This window comes from Pteropus alecto, unplaced genomic scaffold (assembly GCF_000325575.1).
Source record: "Pteropus alecto unplaced genomic scaffold, ASM32557v1 scaffold22, whole genome shotgun sequence".
Classification (NCBI taxonomy): Eukaryota; Metazoa; Chordata; class Mammalia; order Chiroptera; family Pteropodidae; genus Pteropus; species Pteropus alecto.
The window spans coordinates 21,243,413-21,249,803 of NW_006434839.1; the positions used below are offsets into that span (position 1 = coordinate 21,243,413).

The window sequence follows — 6,391 nt, forward strand, 5'->3', positions numbered from 1 at the left end:
CAGGATGAAGACTTAGGATCTACAACCAAGAATAATTTATCCAGCAAAGCTATCATTTAGAGTTGAAGGACAGATAAAGAGCTTCCCAGACAAAAATAAACTGAAGGAATTTATCACCACCAAGGCAGAATTACAGGAAATTGGTTGGAGGGACTTCTTTAAGAAGAAAAATAAAAACGTATCAAAACAGGAATAAAGAATGGTAACAACTACATTCCTATCAATAAGTACGTTAAGTGGAAAAGAATTAAGAGCTCCAACCAAAAGATAGAGTGGCTGAAAGGATAAGAAAACAAGACCCCTACATATTAAAAGGAAGGGAATGGGAAAAGATATTGCTGTGATGAACCTAGAAGGTATTTTAAGTCAGACAGAGAATGATAAACACTATATGATTTCACTTATATGCGGAATTTAAGGAATAAAAAGAACAAACTAATCAAAAACAGACTCACAAATATAGTGGACAATTTGGTGACAGACAGAGAGGAGGGGTTTTGGGTGGCTAGGAGAATGGGGTGAAGGGTTAAAGAAGTACAGATTAATAGCTGATGGATGGGGAGCACGGCACAGGGAATGCAATTAGTATTAATACATTGGCTAGGCGGAGGGTCAGGGGAGGGAGGGAGCAATTGGGGGAATCATTTTACTAACAATATAGGTATCTAACCAATGTACTGTATACTTGAAACTAATTAACATTTAAAAAATGAAAAAAACAACAACATAATGGTTTCCGGATCTTATGAAACAATTTGAGATATGAATCACCCAGTAGTTAGCCTAATTGGACTGTAGTTCAGAAGCTTCTGTGTTTTAAAGTAAACACATATTTGCCTTTTTCAGTTATATAATGCAATGCAAATATGTTATCTGACATGTTAATGAAACTTGGGTAGCAATTTAGGATATTGTGTTGAGATAAGAATGTCGACAGGGTTACCTTTCACTTGGTCTGAGCTTTTCATATACTAAGTATGTAATGTTGGGAAAATCATAATCGTTTTTGGCTTCAATATCTTCAAATTTGTTTAAGTGAGAATTTTGGATTAGATAATTTTCATATACTATGAAAAATACCGGTTACTTTCATTAAGTGTTAAGCATTATTTCCTTCTTTTTCTTCTTTAATTTTCTCATAAATGAAAAGAAAACAAATAATTTGTACATATGAAATGGCTTCAGTGGCAGTCAAAAACTGTAACAAAGGAATAAGAAAATTCATTATAGTTCTAGAATCTTGATGAGAAGAGGGTGTGGGAGTGTGAACGAGGGTGCTAGGGAATTACTTTCACCCTGGAGATTTTGATTTGTATTCCATTACCCAACCCTCACCACCCCGTTTCCTTTGAGTCTGTCTTAATAAACTGTAGTTATTTATCTGATTGTGTCATCTGTATAAGTTGCGTTGGATGTGGAGAAAAAAAGAATAGAAAACAACAAAAAATTTCTCCTCTAGCATTTTATTTTTATTAAAAGTCTGATAGCCTTTCTATTATTGCATAGGTTTCCTGCAAATGCTGCATTATAATCATAACTATCTTTGAGTTTTAAAAATAGTGCTGCTTGATGATTTCACCAGCCTGAATTTTCCTTAAAACACAAACAAGATAGATTTTTCTTTTATTTACTTTCAATGATTTAAATTTTTGATTTCTCTGTTTCCATTGCATATTTTTGTTTGCCCTTTGAGAACAACGGCCTTTTGGTTGTCTGATCACAAAAAGATTTTGTTCTGTCAGATTTTGTGAACCATTGTACTTTCCATTTTAGTATGTGGATCATTACTTACCCATTGCTGGTCCTTGTTTCTGACATATTTATTATTTGTTTGTACTTGCGTCCTACTTGTTTTTTTTTTTTTTTTGGCAAGGCAACCCTTGGTTGACCTCACAGATTGCAAGGACCTTGTCAGCTTACAATCCCTTATTTTTTTTATTTTTTACACCTACAGTTCTTGTTTTTAATTTTTTTTTTTTTTTTTTTCTTTGGGCCTTCTTGTTTTTTTTTTTTTTTTTTTGGCAAGGCAACCCTTGGTTGACCTCACAGATTGCAAGGACCTTGTCAGCTTACAATCCCTTATTTTTTTTATTTTTTACACCTACAGTACCCGATCTTCCTAGGTGGTCTCCCATCCAAGTACTAACCAGGCCTGACCCTGCTTAGTTTCCAAAATCAGATTGGATTGGTCTTGTTTAGGGTGGCATGGCCGTAGACCTGTGTTACTTTTCTAAGGTGGCATCTTCTTTTCATTTCTGTATTTTTATTTTATTTTTTTGGCTGAGAATCAAGATTATCATTTGCCTATATATGGTTATACCATGAATCAAGTTCAAACTTTAAGCAATTTGCTTTATGGCTTGTATTATGTCTTATGAGTTGCTTTTGTTTTGTATATCTAACTAAATTTCCTTTTTAACTTTAAAGCTATCCTATGGCATTATCCCGTGACTTTACCATCTCCCATTTCCTACCTCTTTCCTTTCCTTCTTCCTTTCTTTTTTTCTTTCCTCATTTTCTTTTCCCTTCTTCCCTTCTTTCTCTTCTCTTTAATTATTTAGCACTACTGCAAGCCACTATATTAGGTGATTTTCCTCAGTCTCTTTTATAAAGTCTTTTAACTTTCGCCCTCCATTTTATTAATATTATTTCAGCCAGTTACTTTTACATTCTTCCCAGAACTATTAAAAAGTTTCCAGCTGAAGAAAAAAAAAAGTCACGAGCTACTCAGAGGTTAGCTATGGTTTCTATTTGTGCATGTCAGGATAATTTAAAAGAACAAACACAAAAGACAGAAAAATAATTAGTTCTGGTACACCTATTTTCAGCATAATATCTTTTTACATCTTAGTCCTTGAGCTGATATTTTCCTTTTGAGTTGAAATAAGACATATGCATTCTTACTTGATTACTATAACTTTATCATTAGTAGTAACTGATTGCTAAATACTACTAAAATGTACTACCTAAGTAGGCTTTGCAGTAAATATCTTGTGAATTTAGATTAACCATTATCAGAATCCTGTGATCTGAAGCATTATAATCTTTTCATATTTATTAGCTGTCTTTTTTAATCAATTGATATGAAAACAAATCAATACATTCAATTATAACTTGCAAGTAATTCATTCAAGATGTAACATGTGCATTGTTGTTAATATAATCACCTCTTAAATCAGTGACTACCATGTGTAAACATTTTATAAGTGAAAACCATATTTGAATAAAGCCAGTTAAATATCATATTTTGAATATCTAGGTCAATAGTTTCCCATAGATCTTTCTGTGATGATGAAATATTCTACATTATGCTGCCCAACACAATTGCACTAGCCGTATGTGGCTACTGAGCACCTGAAAGTGGCTAGTGCCACTGAGGAATTGAATTTTTTAGTGTGTTTAATTTTAAAGAATTTACATTTAAATAGCCACACGTGGCTACCATATTGGACAGTACAGATCTAAAACATTTAAAGATGTATTTAATTGTGTGATGCAACATTTAAAACAGACATATATGACCAACTCATTATACTCATTTTATTTGTACTCATTTTATTGAAAAACTACTTGGTTTACATTTTTTTAAGTAAACATGGAGTGAAAATACAAATCAGAATATTTAATACAATCACTGCTGGTGACTAAAGTAGTTCACTGAGGATAGGGTTTTAGCCCCCTCTTGTAATCTCCGTGAAGGCTCTCCCACAGACCTCACTTCTGTGAACAAGAAGTCTAAGTAAAAATACAGTATGCATGCTGCAAATGTAGTTTCAGTACAAATGTTCAAATGTCCAGAATAAGAAGAACGAGGAAATGATAACTCTGCTGCTTGAGACTTAATCAATTACAAAGAAAAACAATTTATCTTTGTTTTGACTATATATATATTTTATCAAGAAGAATGATTTTTAGATTGTAAAGTACTAAACAAATACCATGAACAAGGAAACAGAATCTACATTAGGGAAAGGATTATTAAAAAGGATTATTAAAAAGCATAAACAACTTCTATCACTCTGTAAGTTGAAAAAATTTGGAAACATAGTTTATGAACTGCTGCTTAGACCTTTTTAGTGAATGTAGAGAGTGGAAATTTTGCCTAACGAGCTGTCCAAAGGGTGAATATGGAGATCCCTATTTAAAGAGGAAGGGGAAGGGAAGAGAGAGAAAAAGAGATGGAGAAAGTTAGGTGAGTTCACAAAGCTTATAAAATTGTAACTAGAACAAATTACTAAAATGATGATTTATGAGTTTTAAAAAGAGAAGTAATCATCACTAGATGCAACCAGGAGTTCACAGAGAAAAACTCTTGTCCAACCAATCGCATTATCTTTTTGGACAGGAAAAAAGAAAAATGTGGTAGATGCCTTATCTCTAAAGCATTTGTCAAGGTTTCCCATAATAGCCCAAATAAGATAAAGAAGTAGGGAGTAGATGTAATGCAGTTAAGTAGATCATAATTAGTTAACTAATCCCGAAGAGAACGGATTAGCTGAACCATGGGCTCTATTTGTGTGATAAAGAGCTCTGCCTTTAGCTGCCCCCCCGCCTGCTTTTTTTTCTTCTCACTTTTTATCAGTGGCTTTGATTGGTGATGAATAACCTATTTTCCATAAGAGCCAATTCAAGAAAAAAAAAATATTTGTGGGCTACAATATGAATGGAAACTTCCCTTTCTACCCACAAACATATATACATGTATACATCTCTTTTTTTTTTTTCATTTTGTTTTTACTTCTTAATTGAATTGATACCCTTTGAATTTCCAATAGTTTTCTGTTCATTTCTGCATTTGAATGATCCATCTCATTATGGGCATCAGAGTCCTGATTATATATGACCTTTCAACTGAAGGCTCACTTATGCTGGAATTTCTTTCAGTAAATCCATAAGCATACTTCCTGGAAATAACTACTGTTAACACTTTTGAATATAACTTTTTCCTACAAAATTGAGACTACAATGCATATATTTTCAAATAAAAATATATTTTTTTTAAGTGAGGTTTTATCAACACAGTGAAATTTACCCTTTTTTATTGTGCAGGTCTGAGTTTTGACAAATGCACATAGTCTGTAACTACCACCACAATCACAAACTATTCAATCAGGTTATATATAGAACAGTTTTATTGCCCCCCCAAAAATTTCTTTATGTCCTTTATAGCCAGCCCCCCAGCTCTGTATTGTTTTAAAACCTGTTTGTTTTCTTCTATTCTCCTTGTTATAAATGTTAGCTTTCCTATGCTGCTTTTTAAAAATAATCATCTTCTATGCCCAGGCCCCGCCTGCATTATACATTACTTAAATTTTCATAATTATTTTCTATAATTAAATAGAAAATTTTAATAGTTAATATATATTATTTTAAAAATAAACCCTTCTCCCAACTATTCCACAGCATATGGATACTGTCTTGAAAGATGTAGAGATTATTGTTGATTTACTTGAATTGTCAAAATCACATGACTGAGAAGACGACCTAACTCCCTTTTTCTTAAAGCTTTCTTTTTACTATTCTATCAAGGATAGTAGAGTCACTAGTTCTAGTTTAAATTCTGCTCACTACATTGGAGTTTCATGCCTAATTAACAAGCTTCAAGAAGGATTTAGACAAATTAGAAGGCATTCACATGATGGTAACCAGGATATAAAGTAACCTGTTAGAATGATTAGCCTATCTTACTTGATTCTAAGGGATAGAATGTTGACTAATAGTGTCCAAGCCTCAAAGAGATAAATTTGAGCTCAGTTCAAAGAAGAATGTTTTAACAGTGTTCCAAAGAGTGAGTGGACTAACTCTTAAGAGTGAGGTCTTTGTCATTTTTTGGTGTTCTAGCAAACCTTGAATATCTGATTAATAAGAGATTCTTGTGGAGCAGTTTCAAAAGCACAAAAGTAGTTAGACTTAACTACACAGTTCTTTACAATCTTAGATTCAAATATCCATAACAAAGCCTTGACTATGATTAATGCATTTGGGGAAGGGTTTGGGGTATTATGAATTTAGTTGCCAGCCCATCCCTCTGTCTTACTGGTTCTTCATGCCCGAACCCTTTAATGGCACCTGACCTAATGGTAGTATTGGAAGAAGAAAGTACATAGGCTCTTCTGTTGTCACTACCTTTTCTCCCATTTATAGTGCCTACTGCTAAGCCTTAGTTAAGAACCACCCCTGATAAGCTGACCGGGGAAATGGTAGCTTTTAGAATCTCTAATAAATTATATTTTATAATATATTAAAACTAATGGTAGTTGGAAGAAGAAAGTACATAGGCTCTTCTGTTGTCACTACCTTTTCTCCCATTTATAGTGCCTACTGCTAAGCCTTAGTTAAGAACCACCCCTGATAAGCTGACCGGGGAAATGGTAGCTTTTAGAATCTCTCT

General features: G+C 33.2%; 1 protein-coding gene and 1 pseudogene across 17 annotated transcripts in view; both read right to left on the reverse strand.

Annotated features, from left to right (window-relative positions):
* The window catches only part of FOXP2 (forkhead box P2), a 244,700-nt gene that overhangs the window by 201,921 nt on the left and 36,388 nt on the right, over positions 1–6,391 (reverse strand). The gene's annotated exons all lie outside the window — the stretch shown is intronic.
* Positions 2,099–2,217, reverse strand: LOC112478803 (annotated as a pseudogene).